Source organism: Carcharodon carcharias, chromosome 9, assembly GCF_017639515.1.
Source record: "Carcharodon carcharias isolate sCarCar2 chromosome 9, sCarCar2.pri, whole genome shotgun sequence".
NCBI lineage: Eukaryota > Metazoa > Chordata > Chondrichthyes > Lamniformes > Lamnidae > Carcharodon > Carcharodon carcharias.
The window spans coordinates 42227386-42245756 of record NC_054475.1 but is presented as its reverse complement, the minus strand read 5'-3'; the positions used below and the strand labels follow the sequence as shown (position 1 = coordinate 42245756).

Sequence of the window (18371 nt, the reverse complement as noted above, 5' to 3'; positions counted from 1 at the left end):
TGGAGAGGCATCATGAACCACCTTCTGAGGGGATGGCCCTTGTCACCCAGCAGCCATCCATCCAGCTGGGCTGGAGCACTAAAAAGCTTTGGCACCTGGGAGTGCCTCAGTACGTAAGCATCATGGGAGCTGCCAGGGTACCTTGCACACACTTGTAGAATCAGCATCATGTGATCACACACTATCTGCACATTCATGGAGTGGAAGCCCTTCCTGTTGACAAAGGCACCAGATTCACCTGCTGGCGCCTTGATGGCCACATGTGTACAGTCTATTGCACCCTGGATGCTGGGGAACCCAGCAATCGCTGCAAAGCCTTTGGTTTGCTCAGCCCGGCTGGCCTTGTCCGTACAGTAGTGAACGAAGGTCAATGCATGCCTGAAAATAGCATCTGTCTCCAGCTTGACACAACTGTGGACAGCTGATTGGGAGACTCCACAAAGATCACCCACCGACCCCTGAAAAGAGCCGGAGGCATAGAAGTTGAGGGCCACTGTGACTTTCAGTGCCACTGGCATGGGGTGTCCACCCACACAGTTGGAGCTGATCTCAGGGCCGATCATCTGACAGATGAAGGTCACTGTCTCCCTTGAGAGGCAGAGCCTCCTTCGACACTGCACCTCAGACATATTGAGGTAGCTGCATCGCTGCCTGTAAACCCTGGCAGCAGGATAGTGACGTCTTCAGCGGCCCCTTCCGCCTTGGACTTCCTGCTGGCCCTGTGCCCCTTGTGCCTGCACCAGTCCTCCCACAGGTCGCTCCCCTAGAGGCTGAATAGGGACACCTGGCCTCCTCCCCCTTCTGGCCCTTTCTTCCTCCTCAGAGATGGTGCCTCCAGCGGAGACCACAGTCCCCATTCCCATGGTAAGGGAGGGCTGTCTGATACCTACAAGGCCCCAAGTGGTATAACTCCTCCGGAGTCCTGAACTGAAGCCTGTTTTTTCTGTCAGAGCAGCTCTGAAGCGAAATGAAGTTGTCCTGTTCACAAACAAGCAGCAGCAAGTTATAAGCTAAAGTACAAAACAACTTGCATTAGCGAGCCCACTCACCCCTCTTATCCCCCCCGTGGATGAGGTTTTTGAAAATGTGGCCTACCCACCTGCCTGTTGCGCCCATGCGATACCCTGAAAATCGCACAGACTATGTAAACTCCGAGACAATTGATGTCTCAAGGGCCTTAACTGGCCTGTTAATTAATGGCGGGGCGCCTCCATGTTCATTGCGCGCCTCCGTGTTCATTGCGCGCCCGCCTAGCGAAATATCGCAAGGGTGCGCAATGATGTCGGGACGCTCGCCTGATGTCACCGCACGTCATATTTCACTCGGGTGTGCCAGGCACGCGCCCGCATGCCCAATGTAAAATTCTGGCCATTATCTCCAACACTGTTATCAATCTGAGCTGAGAGAGGGAGACATGTTTATTAGACCTAATGAGAGAAAATTTGTTTCTCTTCCCTGGTGCAAGCAGGTCTGTTGTTTAACTCATTTTACAGAACTTGCTAATTCTAGCTAGGCTTTGTCTTGACTAAATTAACCATCCTGCCTTGCGTCTTTATGCCCACAATACAGTTCTTTAGATATTTTTGGTCTGGGTTCCCCTGTCACCTTGATGTTCCATGTTACCACTCTGCATGTGTGGCTACATCATAAACAGTCTACATTCATTAATATAAAAGGAATAAACAGCTACATGGTTAAAAGTGATTTTCCATTAAAAAGGTAAATAACACCTTGACTTACAGTAATTGAATAAGGAAAAAAAAGCCCAAAAAAGAAAGAACATCTTTCATGACCTCATGTCCCAAAGTGCTTTACTGCTAATTAAATACTTTGGATGATAGCTACTGTTGTAATGTAGAAACACAGCAACCAATTTGCACATAGCAAGGTCCCACAGATATCAATGTGATAAATAATCGCTGTAAGGTACCCTATTTCTGTATACATCTGCATATAGATTAGGATTTGGTTTAACCTCATACGATTAAGATTTTCTCCTTCTCTATAACTTGTGGACGGCTTATGCATTTGTACTATAGCCAAAATGTCACTGTTGTTTATTTGCTGCTGCCTGATAGGATGTGGATTGCAGTACATGTGATTCATGCCTGTTAACCGCTTTTTGTCAATACATTTTGAAATGAGATGGTCAAGATATCCCTGGCCTTGATGGAAAGCACACCTTACCTTTCAGGATGATGCAGCAATCCTCCTTTTATCTCAGACACGGATGCAGCCGGAATAGCTGTCATTTTAATAAGTTGCACTTACTGAGGTCAAGGATTTATCAGGAAAGGTGGAAAAGTAAGCTGTGAGCATAATGTGAAGAGGCTGTTAATAGATGTAGACAGGTAAAAGAGTGGTCAAGAACATGACAGAGGGAATATAACGTGGGGAAGAATGAAGTTATTCATTTTGGAAAGAAGAACTGAAAGTGGTGAGAGAGTGAGAAATGTTGGTATTCAGAGGGATCTGGGTGTCCTCGAACATGAATCATAGAAAGTTATCATGCAGGTGTAACAAGCAATTAACAATGAAAAAGGTATATTAGCCTTTATTACAAAGTGAATTGGAGTGTAAGAGTGAACAAGTTTTACTGCAAATGTATAGGGCCCTGATGAGACCATATCTGGAGTAATGTATACAGTTTTAGTTGCGAGGAAGGGTATACTAGCCTTTTTTTTATTCATTTATGGAATGTGGGCATCACTGGCTAGACCAGCATTTATTGCCCATTCCTAATTGCCCTTGTTCAGAGCGCATTTAAGAGAAGTGTAATGATAGTTCAACAGAGCGGGATGAAGGATTGCCCTTGTGGACAGATTGAATTATATCTTCCCTGGAATTTGGAAGAATTAGAGGTGATCTCAATGAAACAATTAAATACCTTAAAAGAAAAGCAAAATGCTGCGGATGCTGGAAATCTGAAACAAAAACAAAAATAGCTGAAAAAACTCAGCAGGTCTGACAGCATCTGTGGAGAGGAAGACAGAGTTAACGTTTCGAGTCCGTATGACTTTTCATCAGATCAGAGCGTATGACTGTCTAAAGAAGAAGAGTCATATGGACTTGAAACGTTTACTCTGTTTCTCTCTCCACAGATGCTGCCAGACCTGCTGAGTATTATCAGCATTTTCTGCTTTAATGAGACTAAGATGATTATTTGTGTGCTTAACATTAAACAAATTGTACCATAGATGACCAATCTACCTCATTAGTGAGGTTTTGTTCACAATAAAACTTGCAATGCCATAATAATTCATTTGGGATAGTGATTGTGACTAAAAGCCAATGAAGACTTCAAGCTTCACTTCACAATTTGCAGGAAGAGTCAGGATTGAAAGGATCAATAAAGGTTACAGCTCTGCCTAGATGGGAAAAGAGGTTATGTTGTTTATTTCTGTAAGTCTACTGCTTATCAAGGCATTGGCAGGAATTGCAACCTTCAAAAATGAGTGTGCTTGAGTCATGTGGCTTGTTAACATTTAAAACAACTTGAACCTGAACACAACCTGCCTCTAACCACCCTACTTTCAGTTTCGATGGAGGTGGAACTCCGGTGGAGGGGGCTACGGGGGGGGGGGGGGGGGGGGGGGGGGGGGGGGGGGGGGGTGGGTTCTGGGGTAGCTTGCAATCAACCTGTGCCCAAAAGACAGCTTGTGCATTTATATATTTTAGTGAGACTGAGTGCGACAGATTTTATGACCATTTTAAATTTAACCCTGCCTGCCTTCAATCTCCCTGCTATTTGCCACCCCAGCCCCGCTGCCCTAACCATCGAACTCTGGCCTCCACTCTACTCCTCTGACCTCAGCGTAACTCAACACTAGCCTCTGAACTCCCAACACCGTCCAGTTTCTGCTCTCAATCTGCCTGAACCAACCCTTCCAATTGCGCTCCCCAATCCCAGCGTGTGGCCTCCGACCTCCCTCTGCTTTGCCTTTCCAATCACTACCTGGGAGATACTGAGTAAAATTGTTAATCAGATGCTTCTTGCTTTTTGGTTTTCCTGAACACAATAGCGCACCCTCACCTCCCGCTCCTCACTTGCCTCCCCAGGAATGTTCAGCAAACCAAATAAGAGTATTTAGTCCAAACCATGTTTGGTGTCAGTTTCGAATTCTCTTGCACCAGTTAGTATGTTTTAGTGATGTTAGTGGGGTATAAATATTGAACTGGATACCGGTGAGTATCTCCCAGCTCTTCAAAATACTGCATTGGGATTTATTTATATCCACCACATACCATCTGAAAGATGAGTGCATTAAGTTGGTTACCTTGGAAGCTAAGACTGCAGTTATACCATCACCTTTGCCTAAGTAAAATGGTTTCAGGCATGGCTCAGTGTGAAACTGGCAGTATAATTTGCATAAAAACAAAAAACTGCGGATGCTGGAAATCCAAAACAAAAACAGAATTACCTGGACAAACTCAGCAGGTCTGGCAGCATCAGCGGAGAAGAAAAGAGTTGACGTTTCGAGTCCTCATGACCCTTCAGCAGAACCAGTTCTGCTGAAGGGTCATGAGGACTCGAAACATCAACTCTTTTCTTCTCCGACAATACTTCCAGACCTGCTGAGTTTTTCCAGTATAATTTGCATGTCAGATTCTGGCCTGATGCCTGAATTAATGGTGTGCAAGAATGCCTCTCTCCTTTCCTGGCCAGGAAATTGTCTCAGTCCACTTTGGCTGTGTAGCTCTTCCTGGTTAATTCCAGACTATTACAAAGTTGAATGTTCGGACTTAAGTGTAAAACTGGGGATCCTTTTTTAATTGTTACAAGAGAACAGCACTTCTTGTTTGTGCTAACATTGAGAAATAGTAGCCTGGGGAGTGAGCTGTTTACACATGACTAAACAAACATGAACAGGGCTTAACTGATCTTGCTGGAACCTGGAAAGATGCACATTAAAGCTCTTATTTCCTGGCTGCATATCATCCATCAAAGGCACCAGCCTGAAAACAGTAGCTGAAGTCATAATTGATGTTCTGAGTTGAAATAACGTGAGTGCTGAGATACCCAAGATTAATAGCTGTATCTTGACTGACATTAAATCAATTTATTTGCAATATTAGAGCTCAGCACCCCCTCCAAGCCAGTTCCCAGGTAAAGTCATTCGATTTAAAGGAAAACATCCACTTAAAAAGAATCTAAAAGTAATCAGGATTTTTTAAACCATGTTAGTTTATATGATCGAATTTTAATATCAGTCTAATTAGGCTTTCTTACAGAAAGAGAATATTGAAAAAGGAAAATTCCAGCTGACAATTGCTACATCAGCCCTCTTAGTGCATGCTGGGAGTTTAGGTCAGGAAATTCTGCATGTTCCTTCAATGATGTTCTAACAGTTAATTTTAATGGGCTGAATTTTAGGGTGAAAGTGAAGTTCCACCCTGGTGTCAAAAACAGGAGCCAACCCTGCTTTGGCCGGCTGCAGGATGCAGGGTGGCACATTGTTGCCAGTGGCCAATTAAGAGGCCACTGTTGGGGCAGCTGTCCAATTAAGAATGACCAGCCCACCCCCAAAAGCTTTGGCCCAATCAGAGGGCTGTCAACTCAGCAGCGCCACTACTACCAGCGCCCAGTTCTGAGGCTGCATGGCCAGAGGGCAGTCACCTCAGTGACTAGGCACAGTAAGCTTGCCAGCATCACAGAATCCATTGGTAGAGCAAAGTGAGTCAGGGTCTGTGATTAAGTCAAATCAAAGTCACAGTTCTAATCATTGAGTAGAGATGGTAGTTAAGTCAAATTTCAGATTTGACAGTCAGAGATGTTGAGAGACAGAGACAAACTAATAGAAATGGAAGAATTCAGGATGAGAAAGAAACCAGATAGGTTAATTGAAAGTATGTTAGAAGGAAGAAGAAATAAGTTATTCTTTTCATTACTTCTTGTCAAATCATGATATTTTTGACAAACACATAACTGGCGTAAAGGAACAAAAGACTGCATGTAAATTGTTCTGGAAATGTTGGTTATGTCTGTTTTGGTTGTGATTACAGTAAAAACAAATAAGGCACCCAGCCTATTAAATTTCTGGTATTGTTGATGTTGGTTTACTTACATTGTATTCTGGGCAATTATGTACTTGTACCATTTTACATTTTAATGTGTAAGTTGTATTTTTTTAAGTAAGGAGGGAATGTAATATATTGTAATAGCTGAGCATTTTGTTATACTGCCCTCTCTGTTGAGGAGGTATAAATAAATTTGTTCAATAATGGTTGCTTGCAGTTGAGCATGTGTTCATCCTACTCAATGCAATACAAAACAGTGAAGGAGTAGGCCTGAGGGCATATTGGAAACCTGGAGAGTGAAACTGGTAAATGGAGACCTTCTGAACACATTGCATTGTTTGTTTGAGTCTCAGAATTAAGGACTCTGTCAGGTCATAGTGAGATCTGTGGGAACACTTAATTTTCAGAACTTGCTGTTGATTGACCGTGTGGTGCTCTCTCATGCCATTAGACTTTAGGATACAGTAGAACATAAGAACTGCAATAGTCAGTGCAACGAACACCAGTGGCTGAGACCCATCATACATAAATACTAAATGTTACAATAACTTACCTTTTGTGTCTAACCATTAGGTGATTTCAAACAGTCACTGATTGTATCATATCTTTATGCTAGAAGAAACAGTCACTGATGGTGAGCAGGCTGCAGACTGGGTTTTAGGGAGGTGGATGTGGGAAAATTACCGATTTTGACTGGATTTGACAGAGATTGGGTTCTGGAGAAGCAAGGCCAAAGTTTTCCTAGTGGGACCTGAGGAACATTCTACTCCTCCTGGTTCACAATGAATGCTCTAATGGAGCTAACAGCTCCCGTCATCATTTCGCCGTTGGGCTTTTTGAGCCTTGGGACATCTAGCCAGCAAGATTTGAATTTAAATCAACCTCCCAATTGTACTGCAGGAACCTGATTAAAATGTGATAATGAAGTGTCCCATCTCTCCTAGACAAGGCACTAGCACAACATACCATAGCCACCACTGTAGGGATACAGAAGGTATGTATGCATCAGGTTGGGGTTGTGTTTCCTGTTTGTTAAGGTTTCCCGTCCCCTCTGATGTCCTCTTGCTCTTTGTGGAGTGGTTGATATTGAGCCCATTGTCTATGCATTTCATATGCATGCCCTCTCCTTTCCTAACCAACTGGATAGAATCTATTTCCTTCATCACTTTAAAAATCTCAATCGAAGCTTCACTTATCAACAGTTCTATAATGAAAATAATCCCAAGTTATCCATCCTATCCCAATACTAAAGACTGGATATTATTTTGCTCATCATCCTCATTGTTCAGAACCTCAATGTCCTTGCCATGATTACAAATCAAAAATCGATGCAATATTCCATGTGCAGCTGTACCAATGCCTTGTATAGCTATGGTGTTAATAATGGTGCAGTAGTGAAAGGCTTTCATATTCCACCCTTAAAGTGGACATGCAAAGTGAAACTATTAAAATTCACATCGCTTCTAAGTAACGCATATTAGCATAAGGAACAGATGATACTCTTGGCCCTGTTACTATAAAAACTAACTAGAGCCTGTCTTTGTGTCAATGACTAATGTTTATGTCAATAGCAGCCATGTGCGACACTTCTAACTATACAAAAGCAAAGATTAGTTTGAGTGAACATGCCAGACAGTCTACAGTCAGTTGTTAACTATTCTTCTACATTTTATATTTCACTCTCAATCCCTTCTACAAAAAGAACCAGTGCTTCTATTACAATATTTTCACTGAGCTGTACTGAAATTGCTTACTTTGTCAGAACTAGAATGATCACTAATGTCAGGGGGCCATTACTTAAAACCTAATCAACAATGGACAGAAAGATCAAGTCATCCAAGCGATAAATTCTACCACAATGTCCATAAATTGCATGGACCTCGATGAAGATTGGCCACACTCTAAATCTTAATCACCTGCATCTTCAGGTCTTGATTCATCGGCCGTGCATTTTCAGCACTTTGTTTCTTTTCATGGCACTTCCTGATTGCCCCCTCAACCAATTTGAAGGTTCAGGAGCATGACCTTCAATAGAGATGTTGCATTCCATACAAATTCATGAGTCAAGGATCTCTGCTTCTGCTCTCATTTGCACCATTCTCTGCCCATTCACTTTAGTGATCCGAAAGCCAGGGGTCCGGTGAGAGCAGCAGCAAAAATTGTCAGTCACGTGTTCCATTTTCCCACAAGAGTTCTTTGCAGCTGCAAATTCCGATACCTCAGTAGTAAACTGCCAGCCCCAGAATGTTGGCTGCACAGGGAAATTCCTGATGTGCAGCACCTGAGTTATGCTGCGCTCTGTGAACTCCATTCTAATGGCCATAGGAGAGTTCAGTGTAAAACTGAACCCCAGCCAGTAGATTACAAATATCATCAGGGCACAGATTGGAGCCCCAGTTATACTGCAGGCAGTGATTCCTGAAGAAGTCTCCCACATTCTGCAGTCAAATCAAGGCCTGAAGTTTGTGTGTGTGTGTGTGTGTGTGTGTGTGTTTTGCATCAAGGTGAAGATTTTTTAGATTGAGGAATAAAAAAGTTATTCCACTCTGCATCGTTTGTCAGTATTGAGATTTCTCAGATCTGAGTGCAAAAGAAACATTAAATCTGCTTCTTTGCTTCAACAATTCTACTAAAGCTGAGAGGAATCCTCCCTGCTGCACAGGTTCCTTCCATTTCTATTTTATTCAAAAGCCATCCATGTGGAAACTGTGTGAAGCTGACAATTTAGTTGAATTATAAGCAGTTTAGTGCCACAGATCCATGCAGAGTAGGCAATTTGTCTTACAGCTGGACATCAGTGGAGATGTTAATGCGATCAGAATGAGCCATCATGAGCTTAGGAGCCAATGAGCACCCTTCCTATCTATTGATATTCCCATCCATTGAAATTCTGCAGACATACAGACAGAACCAGTGTAATCTTGTTTCATAATTTATTGTTAAAGTCCTTACTTTAGTGAGGGACCTTGAACACACTTCCCTGCATCTAGAAAATCATAGGCCTGCTGCTGACACATAATCAGAAGATTTGAATGTTGGTCATGCATGTTTCTGTTTCATTTTCCCTGAACTCTAACATCACTCGACCCCTGCATACACATTATGCCAATTCATGAAAAGATCATAAACATAGTTCACAACACCAGCATATTTAAGCTATTGAGCTTATTATGCATGAAGAATACAAGGTCACGTGGTCAATAGCTGTAAAGGTAAATAGCAACAATTGAGCAAAAGAAACTACTTGAGACTTCAGATAAGGTCATCTCCATTGAAGGCCATTGCGAGCTTATATTTCTTCTGATAATTATTTTGGCAAATGAACTGGATTTAAAGGAAAACATTGTTGGGATGTAGTTTTATTGTTCAGATATAGATGCATCCCAAAGCTTCACACTTTGGTAAACATCTACAGCACAATAAGTAAAAAGCTTACTCAGGTGTGTCTTAGAAAATGGCCCAGATTTTTGTGCTGACGGAGGGTCACTGTCATAGCAAAAATAGCGGAATCGCTGAAAAACAGAAGTCCCGCCCTCGAACATGGCACTTCCCATTCTCGTGAGGTTAAGGAGTGGGGGTGGGGGGGGGTGGCGGTTGTGAATTGAAGTGGGGCGCATTTCACGCATGCGAGATTTACAAAGGCAGATGGTCATTTTAAACCATCAGTTGCCTCCACTGAAGTGGGATTTTGGTAGGTCAGGAGTGTGAAACCTGATGTTTGCAGTTTAGAACAGGTAAAAGCAGGCCTTCTCTTTGTGGGTTCATTTAGATATCTAGGGTATCTCTTTGGAGAGGTAATGTACTCCTTTGGACCTGATTCTGGGACACCTCAGGGGAAGTAAGGGCCCTTTGAGATAGGTCATGTGCCCTTTGGGAGTATTAAAAGTAGGCACAAAGGTGCATACAAAGTACATAAACTCATTACTGGCAACAACCCTGTCAAAGTCAACTGTCAAAACTGTCAGAAACACTGGTCAAAGGGGGGTATAGGGGCATGGGTTAGCACAGTAGCTATAAAGGGTCATGGGGGTGGGTACAGGAGTATAAGTTGGCATAGGGGCTATAGCGAGCCTTGTGGTTGGTACAGGGTGATAGGTTGGCTTAGGGTCTCTAAAGACTATGGGGGTGGGTACGGGGCATGAGGTGCCATCCATTGGCATGGATGAGACATGTGGAGTGTGTGGAAGGTGAGGGCTGGAGGGATGTTTTATGTTTTAGCCCTTATTTTTGTTATTGAATACAGAGCCAGAACCCCAAGCCAGGCCTTCCACCCAGCCCATCTCCACACTCGGCAGCCTCCTCACTTCTTCCCGGGTCACCTGCCCCGACTTCTATTCTAGTTTGGTCCCCAGGGCTGAAAATCTGACATTCAGGCAGCCATTTTAAAGGTTGGGTTTGAGGAACTGGGAATTCTCCCGTCTCTTTGCAGCCAACTCTGGAGCAAACAATCTGGGCCAATATTGACTACAGGAAACTGCTGTTGGGAAAGGGCTAGCACTCTTCAAGGGATAGGAAGCTGCTGGGAACCGATGGCTGCCAAAGGGAGGAAACATGCTGCCGCCAAATGTAGCAACACTTCCCTCGAGCACCTGGGGCTTATCATTGCTGCCAGAATGTCCTGGGCCAGCAGCACAGAGTCCCGTCATTCTCTCTGTTTGCTCTCAGCACATTTGAGATGCGGCTGGCTGCCCATCTCATCAGCATCTGTGTCCGGTGACAGTGTGGTTCTGAAGGGTTCAGCTCACGAAGGATGCCATAGGATCAGGAGAAGTTAAAGTTTCCCCATTGCATCTCTATAATATGACCCTGTTCACAGAGCGCAAGCGGGGTTCCATCAGCCAGACAGGAGTCAGACGTTCACACATGCTATGTGGGGGATCTATGGAGTGTCCCCACTGCACGTCATCATCATCCTCCTGGAATGTAGGGACTATGCTGCATCTTCATGACAAGAGCCTTCCCACAGAGGGTATGTGCACTGCCATCAGCCAGATAGGAGTCAAATGTTCACAGGTGCAATGTGAGGATCTATGGAATGTCCTCCACAAACCTTGTGGCTATGAGGGCCTCCTGAATGTGCTGCCTCATCTGGACAATGCGATGGCCTCATCGCCATCATCCTTGCCTCTGAGGACCCTGTCACCCTCATCCCCGTCCTCCTCATCGGAGGAGATGTGCAGGTCCTCCATCTCCCCCTCAGGCAGCTCCTCTACCCGTTGCAGCACCTGGTTATAAAGGATGCAGTAGACAACAAAAGTGTTTGACACCCATTTGTTGACTGTATTGTAGGGCTTCACTAGGCCAGTCCAGGCACTGGAACCTTATCCGCAATATCCCAATGGCTTGCTTCACCAAAGTGCGAGTTGCAACATGAGCTTCAATTTACCTTCTCTCTGCTGCATTCTCAGGCTGCTGCATGGGAGTCATCAGCCACATCTTCTGTGAATAGTGCTTGTCCCTGAGGAGCCAACCCTGTAGTCACTGTGGACCCTGGAAGATGTTAAGGATCTGAGACCTACTGAGAATGTAAGAGTTGTGGACTCTCCCAGGGAATTGTACACAGACATACAGGATGTGTTTGCTGTGGTTGCAGATCAGCTGAACATTCAGTGCAGTTGACTTAGTTGACTGCTTGGTGCCACGGAGATCTAAGCGCCATGTGAGTGCAGTCGATGGCACCCTGCACCTGTGGAAAACCAGAGATCTGCGGAAATCCCAGTGCTCTTGCTTCCTGACTCGCCTTCACAAATATGTAGTCCGTGACCTTCTGGATGCACTTGTGTGTGGAGGTTTCAAGATCCCACAGAGGTCACCTGTGGAGCCCTGGAAGGAGCTACTGGCGTAAAAATTGGGCACTGTGGTCACTTTCACAGCCACTAGCAGTGGATGTCCTCCAAGTCCCTGTGGCACCAAATCCTGCAGCACATAGCATAGGTGACTGACCAGCTCCCTGGACTTACGCAGTCTTCAGTAACATTGGTTCTTGGTCATCTGGAGGAATGACAAACGCTATCTATAGACCCTGGGTCTAGCTCGGTGCTGACCCACGATGGCTCGCTGTGCCTCCTCAGCAGCGTGCACGGGAGCCCAGCTGCCTCTTCTCCCTGAGGATGCTGCTCCTCCATCTGTCGAACCAGGCACCTCTGCTGCTCACTTCTCCTTTGTCTCTGCTCTCTGTAAGCTAGGTGGCATACATCCAGGTCACCAGACTCCAAGCTCCTGATATATTTCTCGTGCAGGATGAAAGAGAGGGACATGTGGGTTAGCATGGGGGTACTACAAAACTCTCTTGGTTAAGTCTGAAGGCCCCTTAGTGGATCCCAGAGAGTACTGGCCACCACTTGGATGGCCAGAGTTTAGTGCATGGCATGGCTACCTGAAACCCCACTCGGTTCCACCCCACTCCACCTATCAATTGGCGGCAGCTACACCCACTTGACTGTATGCTGTGCTCTCAGCTCAGGAACAGGCATTCTCCTAACCCGCATTGCAAGGCTGCACTGTTAGCTTGAACCACGGGCAGACTGGTCAAATCAGGATGATGACATTGCAAGGGGCTGTGAGCTCCTCCACCAGTGACTGCTCCATGGCCAGCTTTAGCAAGGAGGTTGTACAACATGCCCAGTCACCCAATTGTTCTGCAGCCTCCTAAAAGGCTGATTAACATGCCCGAGGGGTGAAAAGTTCAGGAGTATTTGGTGATACTTTCATACCTCTGCATTGCTTAAGTGGGTAGATAAGTTAGAGGCCCAACTCCATGCATGTCAATATGGTTGTGCCTGAACTGTCACAGTTGTGGAGGAATGGTCACTTTATACAAAGTTTCCTAATGTGTGACCACTTCCCTCCTCCCTGCCCCCTAATGTGTGGCTGTTCTCTACTTCTCAACACTATGTTTGTCACTTCCCCTCCCAAACAAGTCCATGCTTGACCCTCTGCCATTTTTAACGCCACCTCACCCCCATCTCCGATCTTCTTTTCCTCGCCAACATTCTTGAACATATGTGCCCCCCCCCCCACCCCCAACAAATCCACGGCTATTTTCCTCCTATTTTCTTTTGAAACTTTTCAGTCAGGTTTCAGACCTGCCGTGGCAGCAAAGAGGTCCTAATCAAAGCTTACAACCGACATCCTCTGTGGCTGTGACGATAGCGCATTATCTCTTCTCATCCTTCTTGATCTCTTTTCAGCCCTTGTCACGGCTGTCCGCACCCCTTCCTCCAACATTCCTCCTTTGTTAATCGGCTGGTGAGACTACTCTCACTGGGTTCCATTTGGTTTTACTGTTACCTATGAAATTGTTACCCGAGCATCGCCAACAATGACTTGGTGTAGGAATTTGTCTCAGGCATTGGCACTAAATGGGCGTTATTGGATCTTTATACATAGCACCTGATAATCAGTTCCATTGCATTTAAAAAGTCAGGCGCTGCATAAGGCAGGCAACCAATCCAATACTATCCATTTTGTCTCACAAACCACTTCCAATTTCTATCTCATTACCTCTGGAATCCCCAAAAATGTTTTCCTCATCTACATACTGTTCCTTTATGACCTTATCTGTTGATGATTAAAAGTAAGGATGGTGGAAGTAAATTAATTCCATACGAACTTTCAAAAGGTAATTGGATATGTACTTGAACAAGTCTAATTTGCAGGGTTCTGGAGAAAATGCTGTGGTGTAAGATTAAATTGGACAGTTCTTTTAAAGAGCCAGCACAGGTGCAATGGAGTAAATGGTCTTCTTCTGTGCTGTAAGATTCTATGTTTCTATATAGGGTTAACATCTACATTTTCGTTGAAGTTGTTCATCTTTTGAACTCTACCTTGCCTGTATTTCGTTAGCCAGCTTGTTGAAATCCAAATTGAATGAACTATAAGTTCTTCTAGCTGAACACTAATAACACTGACAGCATCATCTTCAGGCTTTGTGATTGATTCCATTCCCCTGCCTGGCCCACAGACTGAACCAGACTGTTCACAGCTTCAACACCCTCGACTCTGAGCTGAATTTCCATCCTCATGTACTCTCCATCACAAAGATCACGTATGTAACAGCACCTTCCTCCACATTTGCCTCAGAAAATCTGCTCCTGAAATCATCAAGCATGCCTTTGTCACTGCTAGACTCAATTATTTCAAAACAATTCTGGATGACTTTCCATCATTCACATTCTGTGGACTTCAGCTCATCCAAAGCTGTACTACTCATAGCTTACCCTGCAGCAATTCCAGCTCACCCAGCAACCCTGTCCCACTGACTGACACAATTTTGATTCCCCAATGCTTCAAATGTACAATTCTCATCCATGTGTTTAAACCCCCTTCATGGCCTTGCATCATTCTATATCTGTAATGTCATTTGGTCTTACATCCTACCACTGAACTCTTTGTTCCTGCATTTCTAACCTTTGTGCATCCCCTATCTTTAACACTACCACTGGTGATCAGATCTTCAGTTTCCTAGGCCCCATATTCTGAATCCCTCCATTTCTCTGCCTACTTCTCCTTCTTCTTTTATGATCCTTCTTAAAATCAAGCTTTGGATCACTAGTCCTAGTTTCTCCTTCTTTATTTCAGTACATTATATTGATTAGGCATTAGACTAATTCCAGAGATGAAAGGATGGTCCTCTGACAAGTGGTTGAGTAGATTGGGCCGATTTGCTCTTGAGTTGGGAGAATAAGAGGTGGCCTCATTGAAATATATGAGATTATGAGAGGTCTTGACTGAGAGTTATTTCCACTGGCTGGAGAGTCTAAAACCCAGGAGCCATAGTCTCTGGATAAGGGAACAGCCATTTAGCACTAAGAGCTAAGAGGAGAAGAAATTTCTTCACTCCGAGAGTTTTGAATCTTTGGAATTCTCTACCCCCGAGGTTGATGGATTCAGTCATTCAGTATTTCAAGACTAAAATTGATAGATTTTTTGACTCCAAGGGAATAAAGGAACATGGGGTTGGGATAGACAAGTGGAGTTGAGGTGAAAATTAACCATGATTTTTTTTCTTGCTCTTATTTCTTATATTCCTGTGTACTTAACTTTTGCTCACACCTCTTTGAGGCATAGTTGAGACATGCATACATTCATAAATTTAACTTCTTGTGCTATAGAACCTGGCTGTTGGTACAGCCAATACAGACCAGTATGGTTGTTGCTCTGGATCCTTGCATTGGCTGGGAATCGAACCCAGGCCTCACGCGTGGCTGGCGAGAATTCTACCACTGAACCACCAATGCCACAGTGTTGCTCTGGATGATGCAGCAGAGTACATATGTGCCAAATCAACTATAGTGTGGTAAATTGGGAACAGCTGGTTCAATGCATTATCACTGATAAAGATCGCTGCTCTTGGTATGGGACAGCTGATGCAGGACAATAGTGTTGATACTTCAGATGATCAGGTCCCTGACATCAGTATAATATTACAGATATGCTACAGCTGATACAGCTTAATCTTACCAATGTGCTACAGCTGTTCATAATATGTTTTCTTCCTGATTTTAAACACAACGGCATGATAACTTTTTGGCTAAATTTCTGGTGACAACTCATTGGCCTTATTAGTAATGAACATTCATCAGGTCCAGGTTACCAACTATAGGTTCTGATCAGATTTGGCAACATCATCAAATAATGTTCCACTTGTGATGCAGACAATATAAATCACTGCAGGAGCCATTATGCAGCAGGGTTCCCCATTGCTTTGTTGTATTTCTTCAGCAAGTAAATTTAATTACTGAGCCCAGATGTAATAAATTATCACAGGCAATTTCCTAAACCACCAGAATGTATATTGTGTCCTTGATATTTGATGTCCTGTGCATATTCTGCCATATTTTAATTAATTAAACTGTCACTATTTTGAAAGGGTTAGGTGCCATGCTAATATTCAAGGATTTTTTACTGACCTACCTGGAGCAAACTAGTCACAACTGGTTCCATCTTGATTAAATTTATTTCTTTTCCATTTTGATATGTGGCACAGTGTGGACCAGTATAACCTTAATCTTACAGCTTCAAATTCTGTTAGGTTGAGACATACAGCTCTGTATGTTTTTATTCTTAGGTCACTGGGTTATGTTTGATGATTTATTTTGTGCTAGTGTTATCAGTTCCACTTTTTCTCCAAGATTACATGATGGATACATTTATAATTAATAGGAAATGGTGTTGATTTAGAGTCAGAATTTAGAATGGAGGTGAGACTGCTCTTCCTCACTTGACACTAGTACATTGATTGGAGCTCACCAGAGCTAATAAGACCGGGTCATTTACATAAGAAATGGGCTCCCTGTACACACTGGCCCAGGTTTGAGTTATAGTACCTGGAAAATTTGAAGGGATGCAGCCACTGAAAGGCAAGTGCTCAAGTTCCTTTTGCCTTTAGCAGGGTTGAAAATAGTGTTTAATAGTTTCAATTTTTCCACAGGCTGCACAGAGGGCAAGAAAATGTTAGGCAGAAAGCAAGGGATAGCAAAACTAATGTCACACATTTAATAGAGGTAGTGACAGAATGGCACAGTGCTGTTTGATGGCTGGTGTAGTGAATGTTATAGGTGAGAGTGGCCTGACTGGCACACAGCTGCATCCTCTGCGTATGCTGATAGTTCACGATACTCAGCCAGTGAGGGCAGCCAGTTTCAATGTTGGGTAGACTAACTGCATGAGCAGACGCTTTAAGGAATCTAGCAAGGTAAGACTATCCAACATAGTTAGCCGAAACTGCTGCCATGATAAAGTTTCCTGTCAACCTGTCCCAGATGGTAGCCAGCAATGTTTTACTGTTGACCGAAACCAAGACCTCACACAAACTTGCTGATCTTTTATTATGCCTCAAGAAAAACCCACATCTGACTAAGGCACACATTTAAACTGTGACTCTCACACTCATATTTTCCAAGGGCAACATGCATTAATCCATTGTAACACAAACATGGTGATTTATGGATAGGCTGGTTGGGTTTCACTTTGCGCAAATGGTAGCCAGCAATGTTTTCCTGTGTGTGGTTGCCTCATGGCCTGCTCAGGCTGCTATTGGGCAGTCATGTCATACCATTCAGTAAGAAAGAAACTGAATGTGCTGACTGGCTAGTCAGTCAATTGAGATACACTTCAGCTGGGCCCCAGTAGCAGGTAAGGTAAAGCTGTTGCACTGCTACTATCCATGAGCTCAGAATCAACACTATTTTTATTTAATTATAACTTTATCCTTGATTTTGCTGTGCTAATTGGGAATAAGCTGCAGTTGAGAACAATGATGACCTTGCCAACCACAGGCAATTCCTTTTCTATGTCACAACTCGATTGCAGCCATCCTTGCTATATATGGTAAAACTTTACATCCGACTCCCTGCTGCCCCTAAGGCAGTTGTCTTTGACAGAAGGTGTGTAAGTATGCGGTAGTGCCTGCTGATCTCCCTGGCATGCTTCCTCCCATCTTGTATCATCTAAGCCATGGAATATTGTATCTGAGGCACTTGCAAAGCAAATTTAACAATGTTTTTTTCAAAAGGCCACAAAATTGTCACTCAAAAATAAAAATATAAGACAAATTTTAAAAAGTCTATTAAACCAACTAATTAATAAAAGAGTCTGTAAATATTACAAAAAATGGAACATATTTGATCTCCTTTAAGAACGCCAACACGCATGACAGCTCTTATTCCATTTCAAATGTGCACCGAAGGCCCAATGAGAAAATGGACCAAATCCCACCGAAATGTGCCAGGTGTTCAATTAAATATTGTGTCAGATTTGGACTTTAATCAAGCTAAAGGGTTATGTGGGTAAAAGCACACAGCTTACAGTAACCTGCAGAATTGCATCCCAGTAGGAATTGGGTGTGAGGTGTACCCTATCAATTCAAAAATCCCCTGTGTCTGTGATACAACTGCTCTCCCATAGCTTAACACTGTAGAATTGGTCTCACTTCCACACAAGAATTGTATTATAGCCCCGTTATATGAACCTACCTCTGACTGAAAAAGAAACCAGACTCTCAGCCATTGATGAGGGTATTCTTGATTCATCTGATGGGAACTGCCTGGATGTTGCTCATGATCACTTTAATTTTCCATTCCTGCCATGTGCAAGTAGTTAATTCCTATTTTACATTTCCCATGCTCACTATTCCACTGTGACAATACAAGAGCTGAACATAGAAGTGGACCTATAACTCATTGCCCTAGCTGTGACACAGTGAAATGTGCTATATAATGAGGTGAATGAAAACATTCCATTTTAATGTGGGGCTTTACTGCAGTGTAGAGATTTGGATGAACTAGAGGTAAATCTGATGCAAGTATATTTTCTGATGCAATTGGATGTAGAAGTTGCTATTGATCAATATT

At 43.6% G+C, this 18371-nt stretch overlaps 1 non-coding gene across 1 annotated transcript; it reads right to left on the bottom strand.

Moving 5' to 3' along the window:
* Positions 1-15186: 15186 nt before the first annotated feature.
* Positions 15187-15257, bottom strand: trnag-gcc. The gene has a single exon. It is a non-coding gene; the product is annotated as a tRNA-Gly (tRNA).
* Between the last annotated feature and the right edge of the window lie 3114 nt (positions 15258-18371).